Source organism: Rattus norvegicus, chromosome 1, assembly GCF_021556685.1.
Source record: "Rattus norvegicus strain SHRSP/BbbUtx chromosome 1, alternate assembly SHRSP_T2T, whole genome shotgun sequence".
NCBI classification, from domain to species: domain Eukaryota; kingdom Metazoa; phylum Chordata; class Mammalia; order Rodentia; family Muridae; genus Rattus; species Rattus norvegicus.
The window spans coordinates 59882529-59897915 of NC_141534.1; the positions used below are offsets into that span (position 1 = coordinate 59882529).

General features: G+C 46.1%; 1 long non-coding RNA gene across 1 annotated transcript; it reads left to right on the top strand.

The window, feature by feature from the left end:
* Positions 1–225: 225 nt before the first annotated feature.
* LOC148007043 (uncharacterized) lies at positions 226–8353 on the top strand. The gene is made up of 4 exons (XR_015646133.1): positions 226–856; positions 3394–3447; positions 4917–5038; positions 7371–8353. It is a non-coding gene; the product is annotated as an uncharacterized LOC148007043 (long non-coding RNA).
* Positions 8354–15387: the final 7034 nt, after the last annotated feature.

The window sequence follows — 15387 nt, forward strand, 5'->3', positions numbered from 1 at the left end:
AAAGCAGGATGCAGAGTAAACATTCAAAACAGAGAACTATGGACAGCTAAGCATCTTACAGGGTTTTATTTCTAACAGCCTAAAGTCTTTCCATAGCCCATAGAAGCCACAGTCTCAGAGTCCTTCCCAACATGTCATGACAGGTCCTACTGTGACCTCATGAGGAGCGATTGTGAGGCGGCCCAGCAAACAGATATTAAGGTGTTGCCAGGCCTGGAATTCTTTGAGTTCTTTGAGAGGAGGTGTGGAGTGGAGCCCTCTGCGACTTGGTTGTATCTAGTGAGCTGTGTGTGGTTGTATCGGATTTTACTGTACTGTGTATATGTTTATGTATCAGTGTGTGTAAGAGAGTGTGTGTTGACAGATTTGCCTGTGTGTGAGTGTGTGTACACTTTTGCCTGTGTGTTTGTCGGTATATGTAGGAGTGGGTGAGTTTACAGGTTTGTATGTGTGTATGTGTTTGTATGTGTGTACTTCTTCTTGTGCGTGAGTGTGTGTCCCTGTGTGTGTGTGTGTGTGTGTGTGTCTGATGTGTGTTTTTCCACGTTTGCTTGTGTGTAAGTATGTGTGTTTTGTGTGAATCTGGGTGTTTGTAAGAGTTTGTGTGAGTATAAGTTCACTTCTGCGTATTTCTGGGTGAGTGCCTCTGTGTGTGCCTGTGGTGTGTGTGTGTGTGTGTGTGTGTGTGTGTGTGTGTGTGTGTGTGTGTCTGTGTGTCTGTGTGCCTGTGTGTGTTTGTGTGTGTCTGTGTGTGCACGTGCCCTTCTCCTTTTGCCCCTTGTATCTATATTACCTGCACCTCAGTGCAAGAGAATGTAGAGGCAGGCCAGAAGTCACCCCGGCTGCTGTTCCTGAGGTAGGTCCTCAACCTTATTTTCAAGACAGGCTCTCTCACTGGCCTGCAGCTGCCCAAGTATCTGGGCTGGCTGAACAGTCGCTCCCAGGCATTTGGTATGCCAACCCCATAATATCAGTTTAAAGGCCTATGTAGATGACTGGCTGCCTATTTCTTGATTGATTGATTTTTGGATGACTTCAAGAGAAAGAATTAGGTCACATATTGGCAAAGGCACTGGCTGTTTCCTTATTATGGTTTTGATTTTTATTTATGCTTTCTTTCTTTCTTTCTTTCTTTCTTTCTTTCTTTCTTTCTTCCTTTCTCTCTTTCTTTCTTTCTTCCTTCCTTACTTCCTTCCTTTCTTTCTTTCTTTCCTTTTTTCTTTCTTTCTTTCTTTCTCTTTTTCTTTCTTTCTTTCTTTCTTTATTATGCATTGCTGGATTCATTTTGTTGGTGGATTTTATGTTTTCACATGGTATATTATTGCTTTGATTATATACATTTCTACAGTCGGATTATTCACTCTATCTCCATTTTCTTTTTTTTTTTTTTCGGAGCTGGGGACCGAACCCAGGGCTTTGCGCTCGCTAGGCAAGCGCTCTACCGCTGAGCTAAATCCCCAACCCTATATCTCCATTTTCAATGTCCTGTGGTTACCTTCCTGAGAGTACCTACTAACTTTTCCTAGGTGGCATTTTTCAAAATCTAATTCAAAGATCTTGCCAGTCAGAACCCATTGTCTTTGGTAACACCAAGTAGATATTTGCAGGGCTTCCTCAACTACACTTAATCAATCCCTTCTCTCAGTTGTCCATGTGGAAGCAAAGAAACTAGCAGCAGAACATGGATAATTCATCCAGGATATCAGCACCCCTAGAATTCTCATGAAATGGGCTGCTGTGACTGTGACACAGGGGTGGCAGGGAGGCTTTGACACTGAACAAGCCCAGAGTGCTGCCCCTGCTCACATTGTGCCAGCACCTTAGCCTAACTCTAGATGTCCTAAACTCTGAGAGGAGGAAGGAGATCTTCCTACAGAGAAGCTGTTCTCTGAATCTGTGCTAAGGCCAAGGTCAATTCAGAGTGTTTCAACATGCCAGTTCCAGCCCCTGAGGGTTCTCTGCCTGCCTGGTGTTTTGTTGTGCTTTATGTCTGGCACGGTGAAGATGTGGTCCATACTAGGAATATCTTTGTAGACAACTGCCCTGGGTTCCCATGCTAAAATTCAATTAGGGACTGACAGGGACCTAAATACCAACAAGACAGTGCCAGGACCATGAGTTCCAAAATCAAGAGCAAATGGGGCCTTGATGCCATCTAGTGCAGATCTGACAAGAGTCAGCACACACAATTCTCCTTCACATCCAATGCCCCTTGGGAAAATCCTGTGTCAAGGGCAGGTGATGCCTCATGAGAATGAACTGTCAGCGTAGGACAAGACACTTGGGACTACTGTCCTGAACTCACCAGTCTCAGATGAATGGGCTTTGAAAAGTTTTCAGAACACAGGATAGGGGTGTGTAAGCAAGTGCAGGTAATCCTTGGGAAACACATAGTTCCTGAGGAGGTTCTGAGAGCTGTTGGATCCACTCCTGGAGAAGGCAGCATTGTGTTCAGGGGGGTAACAAAGCAGGAGCCTGCTGATGCTATTCACACTATTGCATGGGAACAGTAACAATGCCCTTAGGAGCAGGATATCCTAGCACTCTCAGATCAAGCAGACAGCCTAGAGCCTATTAGGCCCATATCCCAAGAGAATGCCACTCATGTGTGAAGCTTCTATAGCCAGGAAGCTGAAGCAGGGAACATCGACATTGTCTCAGTTAGGGGTTTACTGTTGAGAAGAGACACACCATGACCAATGCAGTTCTTATGAGGACAACATTAATGAACACAGGATTTCAGGTTCAGAGACTCAGTCCAGTATCATCAAGCTGGGAGCATGGCAGCATCCAGGCAGTCATGGTGCCAGACTAAGTGAGATGTCTACATGTTCATGTGAAGGCTGCTTGGGGAAGATTGGCTTGCATGTGGATAGGAAAAGGGTCTTAAAGCCCATGACCAATGTGACACACCTACTTTAACAAGACCACGCCTCCTAATATTGCCACTCCCTGAGCTAAGCATATACAAACCATCGTAGACATCTTGTAGGAGGGTGGTACTGTTCTATCAGAGAGAAGCCTCAGCTCCAGTTAATATATTGAGGTCAACCCTGGATAGGGCACAGAGCCCTCCATACATCCTGGGACTCAGGGAGGCATCCTATGAAAGAGCTTTTTCCTAGAAGGACACATGGGTGTTAAGGTCTCCCTTCCAGCCATGCCGTAGGGAGTCTCCAATGCTAAACTCTGTCTCTTTGCAGAAGTGAAACAATAAAAATTCACCCTTCACAGTACAGTGAATAGCAAAAATGGTGAAAGGTGTAAATAGAACCAATTAGTACCTGAGCATGAGGATTGGTTTTATATGAAATGTGGGTAGGTGCAGTGCAGTATCCTCCTCCACGTCCATACATGTTCAGTAACTACCCTGTTCGATGCTGCTTTCCACAGAACCATCTGGAATCCATTCACTGAGGGACTCCATCCCTGGACTGGAAGCTACAGGTGGGACTTATGTATCGAGGTCTCCCAGCCCAGGGACAGGGATGCATGGATAAAGTGGAGAGAAGCAGACTGGAATGGTGCAGAGGTTATCCTGCCAACAACCCCAAGCCCCCAGCAGCATGACAATGTACAACAGCAAGCAGTTTCCCAGCCAGCCTCACTCCCCATAGACAGACTTCTTCCAGTCCCTCCCTATGCCAAGGGAAAGAAAAGCAAAAAAAAAAAAAAAGCAGGAGCAGGGAAAGAAAAATTGCTCTACTCCCAGTAGCCAAGGACCAGTCCCTCCCACCCTCCTATCTGAGCCCATAACCAGCTACAGCCCAGTCCTGGGCTCATATCTAGAGGCACATGGACCCAGGCAGATGAGCCCTTGAATACAATCGGCTCCTCTACAGCATTCTATGTGTGTCAGTCCTGAGTCTGTGATCTGAGGTGCTCTGCACAGCTATTCAGAGAAGCCTTCTATTGATCTCTGTCAAAGATCTCTCTGTTGGATGTCAGAGGAGAGTGTCCACCCAGTATCAGTCCTGGGACTGTGGTCCTCTAATGTGTTAGCCCATGTGAACCTCCCCACAGAGCCCCACCTGTCCTTGTGCAACTCCTCCGTGATCGCCTTTTATAGGAAGATATTTAGAGTCCCTTGCACGAGGCAGGGAAAATGGCACACAGCTGAGGGTGGTAGACAAAGCTGGGAAGACATCAAATATTGAGTTGGTGTGAGGCTCCCTAAGCCATGCTTGGGCAGGTCTGTGCCAGCGATCCCATAAGACACTTTGATTCTCACCATGTACACAGCAGGAACCAATTGCCAGGTCTATCCTCTGCCCAGAGCAAAGGGAGATTGGAACTTGGATTCCAACCCTAGCCCATTCCTTTAATACCTGACCTTGTAACCCTTGCTCCCTTTGGGGCTCAACAGTCCCCCTCAAATGTAGACAACAATGTCTAGATGGTTTCCACAGCTTTTCTTGCCTGAAACTGTGCTGTGTTTGATACTACAAACCAGGAAGTAGGGACTTGAACTTGAGATCACTGACTCAGGCTAGGGAGGACTCCAGAGCACCTGAGCTCAGCTGCAAAGGCAGAAGCTGAACCAGAGTGAGCAGAGGTGGCACATTTTGCTGTTTCTTTCCTTTTCTGCAATCAGGCCTTTCAATGAACACTACAGATGAGGATCTTTCCTCCCAGGCTTAGTGTCTGCAGTCATGAGGGTCCTCTCCAGGGGATTCAAAACCCCAGAAGAGTCTTCAGAAGAAAAGGGCTACACACTGCACTGCCCCCCAGCACTCTGAAAAACAGAGACCCTTTCTGGGCTTGGGCCAGTCAGTGCTCAATAGTTAGCTTCTGGCTGCACTGGCTGCTCACAAATAACACAGCTGCCTGGGTCCTGTGGCCTGGCTGTCACAGACTGTGATTGAGAATTTATTTCAACGGTGTCAGCATAGCCACTCTGTTCCTTCTGGTCCCAGGTTGCACAGAGCTCCTTGTCCTCATACACGCCTGTTCCATCATTGGACCTTAATATTTGAAGTGAGCCCTACACTCAGGATGGACTTGGTTTTCTATACATCATGCCAACCGCTGTGTGAGAGTAAGTGTCTGCATGTATATCCATACCCCCTTATGTGCCTAGGTGTCCATGTATACCACTACCCCATGTCCTGTCAGAGGCCATCCTCTGGACAGGTCCTCATGCCTGCATGTCAGACCACCTGTCTTCAAGCCCCAACCCCTCCCCACTCCATGGATGCAGAGCTTGTGGGCTTTGCGGATGCATCCAACATTGATGGGGGTTTTGGGGATTCAAACTCAAGTCCTCACCCGTGGGAGGCAAGTGCTCTGCCTATCCCTGCAGCTTTGTCTCAGGTGTTTGATTATAACCTAGAGCCTTTCTGAGGGCTTATGAGAACAGTGTCCTCTTGATGGGTCAGTTTAGAAACACAGCTTTGTCGTTTTTTATTTTTATAACACTGTACCATCAGTTTGAGGCTAATCATTCAGAATTCAAAGAAAAAGTGACACAGCGAGAATAGACATGAGGACTTTAAAGCAGGAGGCACAGCAAACATTCAAAACAGAGAACTAAGGAGAGTAAACATCTTACAGGCTTTGATTTCTAAAAGCCTAAAATCTCTCCATAGCCCACAGAAGCCAGAGCCTTGAAGCCCTTCCCAACCATGTCATGACAGGTCCTATTGTGACCTCATGAGGAGCAACTGTGAGGAGGTCCAGCCAACAGACGTTAAGCTGTTGCCAGGCCTGGACCTCTTTGAGTGCTTTGAGAGGAGGTGTGGAGTGGAGCCCTCTGCAACTTGGTTGTATCTAGTGAGCTGTGTGTGGTTGTATCGGATTTTACTGTACTGTGCATATGTGTATGTATCAGTGTGTGTAGGATGATGTGTGTTGACAGATTTGCTTGTGTGTGAGTGTGTGTACACTTTCGCCTGTGTGTTTTTCAGTATATGAAGGAGTGTGAGTTTACAGGTTTGTGTGTATGTGTTTGTATGTGTGTACCTCTTCGTGTGTGTGTGTGTGTGTCTGTGATGTGCATTTTTCCAGGTTTGCTTGTGTGTAAGTATGTGTGTGCCTGTTCCTATGTGATTGTGTTTTGTGTGAATCTGGGTGTTTGTAAGAGTTTGTCTGTGTGAGTGTAAGTACACTTTTGTGTATTTCTGTGTGTGCCTGTGTGTGCTTCTGTGTGTGCCTGTGTGTGTGCCTGTGTGCCTGTGTGTGTGTGTGTGTGTGTGTGTGTTGTGTGTGCACACGTCCCCATCCCGTTTTACCTGCAACTCAATGCAAGAGAGTGTAGAGGCCAGAAGTCAGCCCGGGCTCCTGTTCCTGAGATAGGTCATCAACCTCATTTTCAAGACAGGCTCTCTCACTGGCCTACAGCTGCCCAAGTACCTGTGTTGGCCGAGCAGTGGCTCCCAGGATTTTGACATGCCAACCCCATAATATCAGATTAAAGGCCTATGTAGACGGCTGGCTGCTTATTTATGGATTGATTCTTTTTTCTATTTGTTTAAGAGATAGAATTAGGCCATATATTCGCAACACCACTGGCTATTTCCTTATTGTGGTTTTGATTTTTAGTTATGCTTTATTTATTTATTTATTTATTTATTTATTTATTTATTTATTTATTTATTATGGATTTCTGGATTCTGTTTGGTGGTGGGTTTTATGTTCTCACATGGTATATTATTGCTTTGATTATATACATTTCTGCAGTCAGATGATTCACTCTATCTCCATTTTCAATGTCCTGCGGTTTCATCCTTTTACATTATTTCTGTTTCTCTATTTATTGAGTACAAGCAATCATTGGCTTAGACTTGATACAAATTTGCCCTTTGTGACACTTTGACTTTTCGGCCTCGGTTTTAGGTTTACTATTCACTGGTATTTAACTGCCTTATTCCTTGTGGTTGGTTAATTTTGATTTTCAATATTTTGCTCTGGAGAGTTGTGGATTTTTGTGGATCACTAGGTCCTGAAATTCAATGGAGTTTCCCCTTAAGTGTTGGCTTTTTATATTTGTTTGTTTTCTCTTACACTAATTCTTTCTCCTCTCATTTCTTTCATCATACCTTTTTCTTCAAACAACATCCATTCACAGTATTGACAATCTTTGGCCGCCCAATCCTATTGTAATATGACGATTTTTATTTTCATCATTGCATTTAGTATGTGTGTGCTCTTGGCTTTCTCTTTTGGGGTTGGTTATTTGGGTGGCTTTTACTTATGATTCTTCATATTTTCCCCCTTTTCATAATTTTACTCTATTTTTCTAGTCTAGTCTTTTCTTGTTTTTATTTTTTTCTTTTGTTTCCTTTGTTTCTTTTAGGGACCGCATGTGTAATTTTAGTTCCTGAATTGCTCCATCTTTTTCATTACCTGATTCCATTGTTTGTTATTTTTAGGTAGCATTAGTACTGATAAAATGCCTACAGAGACTGAGGAGGAGTTACCACCTCCTAGCCCCGATCCCAGTATCTCTGAGGAGTGAACCTTTCATTCCCAATATAAAGTATTGAAGACTATTGGAAAAGGAAGCCATGCGAAGGTCCTCCTGGCCCACCGCCGGCTCACAGGAACCCGAGTGGCGGTCAAAGTTCTCCGAAAGGACAAGCAGTGGTTCTGGCCAGCCATGACAGAAGCAAACATAATGAGAAAGATCAACCACCCCAACATTGTTTCTCTCTTACAAGTCATTGAAAATAAAACGAGAATATACCTCATAATGGAGCTGGTGGAAGGCCAACAACTCTACCAGTACATCAGAGAGTCAGGGCACATAGAGGAGGATGAGGCCCGGCAAATATTTGAACAGATATTGTCAGCAGTGAGCTACTGCCATGGAAAGGGGATTGTTCACCGTGACCTGAAACTGGACAATATAATGATTGATAAAAACAAAAAGGTCAAAGTCATCGACTTTGGGCTTAGCACTGAAACACAACCTGGACAAATGCTAAAACAGCAGTGCGGTGCATACTCTTTTGGTTCCCCGGAACTCTTCCTTGGACTTCTGTATGACGGGATGAAGAATGACATGTGGAAAATAGGAGTGGTCTTGTACTATATGGTAGTGGGAAAGCTCCCGTTTGATTCAATGATCTTCCAAGAATTACAAAAACAACTTGTTGCAGGGGTGTATCCTGCCCCCTGTGGGGTTTCAGAAGAACTGGAGAACCTCCTTAGTCAATTACTAACAGTAAATCCAATGTATAGACCAACAGCCAGCGAGGTGATGAAACATGCCTGGTTCAAAGAACACGGGAAGGGGTTCACAGGTCGTTATGAAGAACTGCTTGCCCTCAGGCCAGACCCTGAAATTTTGGCCGCAATGAAATGCGAGGGATTTCAAGCCTCTGTAATAAAATACTCTCTAATGAAAAGAAAATATAATGAGGAAATGGCAACTTATTGCTTTCTACAACAGCAGGCTCTCCAGGGTGATGGCTGCAAAGCCCAGGCACAGCAGGTGAGTCCCATTGCAGCCCCGTTCCCTAGCCTTGATCCTGCTGCTGCTTTTAGATTAGAACAAAAGAGGAGTGGATGCCTGCCAGTCCTTGGCACCTTGCGGGTGTCATCCTCCCATGGTCAAGTATCTCACTATGGCCAGAAGGTTCATACAAAAGGAGGAAGAAGGTCCACTGTGGCTGGTTGTCTCAGGCCACTACCGATGACACCTACACAGGACCACTATGACAAATGTGCCGTGAGTGTCCCATGCATTCAAACAACAAGCATCTTCAGTGAGAAGAGTAGCAATAAGGAAATCAAAGAAGATAATCTACTCTCCCACAGATCCCCATTAGAGGATAAGCCCATCCCCAGCAGGGTCCGGCACAGAGGTTTTAAGGGGGGGACCAGGAATATAGCAAATGCTCTGATAAAGCTGTGTTGCTGCTTGCCAAGGAGAAAGAAACCTCGCCTGGGGCAGAACAGAATCTCCCCCCAGAAATGAGCCACAGGGAGAGTCCAGAGAACAAGCAGCAGGCATAGCCCAGGTACCTTTGTGCTTTGTCCTTTTCAGTTTGCTCTATGCTGGTCCTTCCTCTGTCTCTGGTTTCCATTTTCCCCACAATTCTTACCTTGTATCTTCTCTAAGTTCTTTATGAGGTTTACCCAACACCAAGCCTTCTCCCTCTTCTTGATTTCTCCTCTTCCCAGCAGGGACCCAATAGGATTGATGAGTTCCCCACTCTACAGAGTTTTCTTGTTGACCCATCCCTTCAGATGGACTCCAGCTCCCCCTTAAGCCAATAGCTCCCACAGGGTGAGGACTAGAGGTTTATGGGCTCATGGAATCCTCCATGGGCTACTGATCTTTTCACATGTGGTCATCAATCACAAGTGCCTCAGAACAGAGTCTTATGTTTTCAAATGTAACATCCCATTTCATTAAGCCTCAAAACTAATTAACAAGGTTTGTCATTGAATAAGTATCAACAACCTAGTTTGCTGGTTATTGTTGATGGTCAGAATCATGCATAGTTTTTTGCATGCTGATTTTTTCGTTCCTAAGACCTAGTGATATATATATATATATATATATATATATATATATATATATGTATATATATATGTGTGTGTGTGTGTGTAACATTTCGAAATGATTTCTTTCAAAAATCTTAACAGAAGTAGAAGAGAAGATGTAATAAAATAAGGCAATCAAAGCTCCAAATCGTAATCTAAGTATTCTACCTCATAAGATTTTTGCTTAGAATAATTTTTTTCTTTCAAAGTGCCATATTGAAATTGTCATGTCCTGAGTATAAAAAGGAGGTGATTTCAGACACATGGCCAAGGAAAAGACACCAGCACAAGCTACAGCACCAACAGGAGTAACAGCAATAGCACCGACAGCATTAGCAGTAGCAGAAGGAGGAGGAGGAGGAGGAGGAGGAGGAGGAGAAAAAGCTGGAGGAGGAGAAGGAGGAGGAGGAGGAGGAGAAAAATCTGGAGCAGGAGGAGGAAGAATAGGAGGAGGAGAAAGAGGATGGTGATGATGATGATGATGATGATGATGATGATGATGATGGTGATGATGATGGTGATGATGATGATTTTGCCTCCCTGTTGTGGGAGAATTTCTGAATGACTTCTTATGGAGACAGATACCATGCTGAGCAATGTTTATGAAGTGAATTATCAGAATAATATTAACCATTCATAGAACACAGGTCAATACTCCTGAGGGGGATCACCCCTGGAAGATAGAGTTTGATGGCAGTGCAAGCTGTGTGGAATGCTCTTAATGAGGACAACCTTCTCAAAGAGGATGATGTAATAGGTCTGAAGGAGCGTTTTGTGGGAGTCAGGGTCCCATCTACCTCTGTCAGGGCGCACAGAGCTCCTGGCCTTGCAGCCTGCCAGGGAGGTGACCGGGATTATTGGCTTCCCTGATCCCAACAGGGTCCTGGATTGCTTGGTTACCCCTCAGTCATGGTCCTCCCTGTGCCTCATGGGGTCCGCAGATTCTATGGGCTGAATTTAATCAGTGATTCACTGGAGCTGGATCTGAACCCAAACCACAGGGAAGCCCTGGGCACTGAGGACAATAAGAGCAGCAGACAACATCTCCTCCACTGCTTCTGACTCTGCTCCACAAGCCAAGGGAGCTCCCACACAGCAGGCATCCAGCCTAACTCCCAGCAGGGAGAGTGTGAGATGTCTGTGGATGAGCCCACAGGGACTACAGGATTCTGTGGGAAGACATCTGGTAGCTTCTGGTGCAGCTGCAGCAGCCAGGACACATGGAACTGCAGTGGAGGTGAGCTATAGGACCAGGTAGCAAAGAGTCTGATCTGGCCAATGCTGATTTGAATCCCTGGGTGCAGGCAGGAACGGTCAGTCAGGGCTACACTGAAGGCCAGTCAAGGGCATGCAAGGTGTCACTAACACTGTGTGTGACCACATTCTCGAAGTCTTGTCCAGAAAAAAACAAGTGGTCTTGAGCACTGAGGTTCAGTCCCGACTCATGGGGTACAGGATAGCAGATTGATCTGAGTATGAAATCGCATGAATATGCCCTCTGGCTGCTCCCTGGGCTCAGGATAGATGGGCCCTGAGAAGGCACCATTCATGGGTCTGCAGGAGTAGGGGAGAGCTTGGCACTCATGAGGCACTCCTAACCCTTAGTTGAGCCACTCTGGGGAGGAGATGGCATCATTTGTGATATGGACTTATGTGGGACACTATGCTTTGATGTATGGCACAGACAGCTCCCGTCCTCCTTGCTGACAGTTCAGACCCACAGCTGGCCTCATCTCAGACAGTCCCATGAGGAGTGGTGTTTGGTTCCTGCTTCACAGTTAGGGCAGGAAAACACCTAGGATACGATGGGCCACTGCAGTGAGTACAGGCCATGTGCCTGTCTTGTCCTTGCTTACTTGTTTTTTCCTCCTCCTCCCCTTTTTCCTCCTCTTCATCTTCCTCTTCTTCTTCCTCCTCCTCTTCTTCCTCCTATTCCTCTTCCTCTTCCTCCTCCTCCTCCCATTCCTCCTCCTCCTCTTCGTCCACCTAATTTCAAGAGCCACCCAGAGACCTTCACAGGAGTGTAGTTCATGCTTATCAGAATGCAGGGCTGGATATCAAATTCTGGGTAAGGTCTCCATCCAGTCCTGTTTACTCCTCCACACACACTGCCTACCTGAGATTTCCAAATTGAATGTCCTCCTCACAGCTTCTTGGTAGTTGAGCCCAATAGTGGATGTATTGTTGTGAGTCATATCTGCACCTCCTCCTAACATGTTAGAGTAGATGAAGTCTGTCTGTCTGGGAGGGGCAGTACCTCCTCATCTAGGCCTTCTTGTGTGCATCTTGTCCTCGGCCAGAACATGTAGAATTGGGACAACCATTCAGGATGTCAGCTGATGCAATGCCTCACACAGAGTTGCTGGCAGAACTCAGGGTTCTATTCCCTGGACATTGTGACACAAAACAGACTGGGAACAGTGGGAAGAGGAGGGTCTACAAGGCTAGCTCAGGCAAGAACCCATAAAGATCATATTTCATCTTTCGTACAAAATCTGGTGAACTAGCCCTGTACAAGGCACATATTACTTTCCATTAGAAAACCTTTGGGAACAAAAACGCTAGTGTAAAGTGGGGTCTGTGCCAACTGTGGGTGCCTGGCATCGGTCAGGTCTGGTGTCAGGATAGACCCATCCACAGACATACACAGGCACACACACACATCATTTCAGTCAAGTACACACACACACACACACACACACACACACACACACTCACACACAGAGACACACACAGACACACAACCACCTGCTATCTTGGGATGTGTCCCAGCTGCCTCAACTTAGTTTCTTCCCACCACATATGTCCCTAAATTATGTGAGCCAAGGGTGGTCACTCTCCTTGCTGGGTTCCCTATTCCTCAAGTTCAGGTGTGGTCACTCTGCTCCTCCTGATCCTTTCCTGGTCTAGAGCTTGTCACCTGACCCTGTGGTTCACAAGTGGTCCCAAGGAAGAAAGTAATCCATGTCTCCATGCTTACGTGGTTGCCCATACTGCTGATTCCTGGCAGGAGTCAAGTGTGGATGGGTACTTGACAGCGTCTTGGTACTTAGTTTGTCAGTGTCTCCATCACCACAGCATTCCTGTGAGACCAAAGCACTCCAGACACAGATTGGGATATGCTGAGTGGCATGGCAGAGTATGCCCCTGAAGAGCAGGGAGGCCCAGCATGGCCACAGAACAGCCTTGGATGTGCCTGTCTGCCTTTCCCAACAGAGCATGGCCTGTTGTAACAGGTGCTTGTCATTATCTTGGGGAACACAGCAGTGAGAACCCTGCTGGGGCTTCTGGTCTTCAGGGAGCAGGCAGGGGCCTTGTGTTCACTTGTCCCTCACTAGTCCCCTTGGCCCAAGGATTGTGGTTTTCAGGACTCCCAGAAGCAGCAGAAGACAGCACAAGTCATCCTTAGTGTGTGCAGCAAATACAGGTGCATGGAGGTCAGGACCTGTGCCCTGTGTCCTCAGAGATAAGAATGAGCCAAGAGCATTGGCTGACCCTGAGAAGCCACTTGGGTCTCATAAAGATTCTATTTATGTCCTTCCTCTGGGCCTGTGGAGACATTGTGGGGAACTATGCCAAGTTTCTTTGGATGCCAGGCTGTGCAGAACTGCAGACTGGTCACAATCCATAGGGAATGGACAGGACAATTACAGGCCATGCTCTGCCATGCTTCTGAGAAAAAGTGTGCAATGGGGTCAAGGTGTGGTCATAAGGAGGAGCCCATGCAGATCCCAGAGTCTCCTTCCAATATTCATCTGTGGGCTGGGTAAAGAAAGCCAGCACAAAATCACAGTAACTTTATATGATTGTCTTTTAAAAGAAACATCAAAGATAACAGGTGTAAATCATGAAAATGGCATCTGTGTGTGTGTAGACAGCTGTTTGCATGGAGAGTGTGTACCCACACTCCAAGCACAGACTACAGGCATGGGGAGTGTCTGTCTACACTTGGAGCAGAGCATACATGCTATCAAACACACAATAAAGGCCATCATGCCCAGGCCCTGGGTCTATAAGCCACTGAAAGACTCTCACTCCTCAGTGGGGTCTGATGTCCAATACCTTAGAGACATCTGCAGACTGTGCTGTCAGAACATGAAGAGCCATGAGAGTCTCCCCCGGGAACTCTGTAGTCTTGCTGGAAATGCAAGAGGAAAGCCCAGCCTCTAGGCCAACGTGTAGCATAGTTCATACAAGTATCACTGACACACAAAGATTTTGAAGACAACATGGCAGGGCCTGGCAGAGCTGTAACTTGGCCAAAGGTGGAGTGGCTGGGACAAAAGAACAATCATGGCTGTGGTAGCTCCCTAAAGCCTGGATTTCTTCCCCCTCTATTATGGGGTCTCTGAGGAAGCAAACTGATGGACTCCCAGAGCATCCTGTTGATTAGCTTGCTGTTCAGATGTGGGATGTGGTCACAGTGCTCTGACAAGGCCACAAGAGCATCCATGGGAGTGAAAACTAGCCTAGGTGTGTCCTACTGTGCCCAGGGATCTGCACTCTGGCTTATGGTATGGAGGCCCAGGGTGCAATGGGGTCAAGGTGTGGCATAAGGAGGAGCCCACGCAGCATAGCATGTGAGTCCTTGAACTCACTGCATTTAGGTCCTGGGGTGAGTCTCATGTGGTCAAACTCTGCATGACTCAGGTGGCTGACATCCACATAGAAGCAGGGGCAGGGGGTTGGGAGAGCATGGGAAGGGGATAACGTTTGAAATGTGCATACATAAATTATCCAAGAAAAATAAAGCTCATAAAAACTTCACTCTGTGCTCTGGGTTTACCTGAGCCATAACGATCTGAAACTGAAACCAAAGCCAACTCATTCATTCTCTCTCCCTCATTCTTTCTAAGATGAAGAGCTTCAAAGGATGCATCTATAATTCTTATATTTAATAACTGCTCTTGGTATAATAGGGTGATCTTATATATACATTTTTGACTAGCCTAAAAATGCAAACACGAGCAAGCAATCAGAACAAAACGGAGCCCAGGGACTCACTATACATTTGAGGCTGTTCTGGAATTCACTACACAGGCGAGGGGACCGGAAACTAACCATAATCTGCCTCTTTCTGCATTCTTAGAGCTGGCATTAAATGCACATGCCACCACAAATAGCTTTATATGAACATTTTCACAAGCTTTTACATATATTGTGTCTAGAAAAACATTTTATTTACTTAGTATCTAGGGGGGAAACTGACCTTATTTATTTTCTCAACACCTGAATTGTAATTTGTAAATAACAAAGTAACCTTTTTTAGAGGAATTTTTAAAAAGTACTACAACATTGGAGAGCTGGCATTAGTGAATGCCCTGAGACAATGGACATACTGCAGGAGTTGGTTTGCTTGGACAGTGAAGGTGCTACAAAAGTGGAAGTCTTGCCTCAGTGGAGGGGCTTGGCAAAAATGGATGTGCTGCCACACTACTGGTCCAGCAACAGTGAATATCATGAGACAGTGCATTTGCAGTGACAGTGGAGCTCCAGCAACTGTGGAATTTGTGTGCCAGTAGAGGTCCTGCAAATTCTAGCTGCTGAGAGTGTCTATGTCCTGCAACCTTGTTGGTCCTGCAACAGTTGAGGTACTGCAACAGTGTAAGTCCAGCTACAGTGGATAACCTGTTATAGTAGAGGTCCTTTAAATTGGCCTTGGTGAGACAGTGGACGTCCTGGGATAGTGGAGGTCCTATGACACTGGAGGGGCTGGAACACTGGAGGTCATGCCAAAATTGCAGTTCTTGTAATGGTTGTGGTGTTGTGACAGTGGAAATCTAGTGACAGTGGACATTCTGTAGGACAGTAGAGGTCCTACAATATAAAAGTCCTTGGACAGTGGAGGTACTGACGCACTGGAGGTCCTGTGAGAATGGAGGTTCTTATAACAGC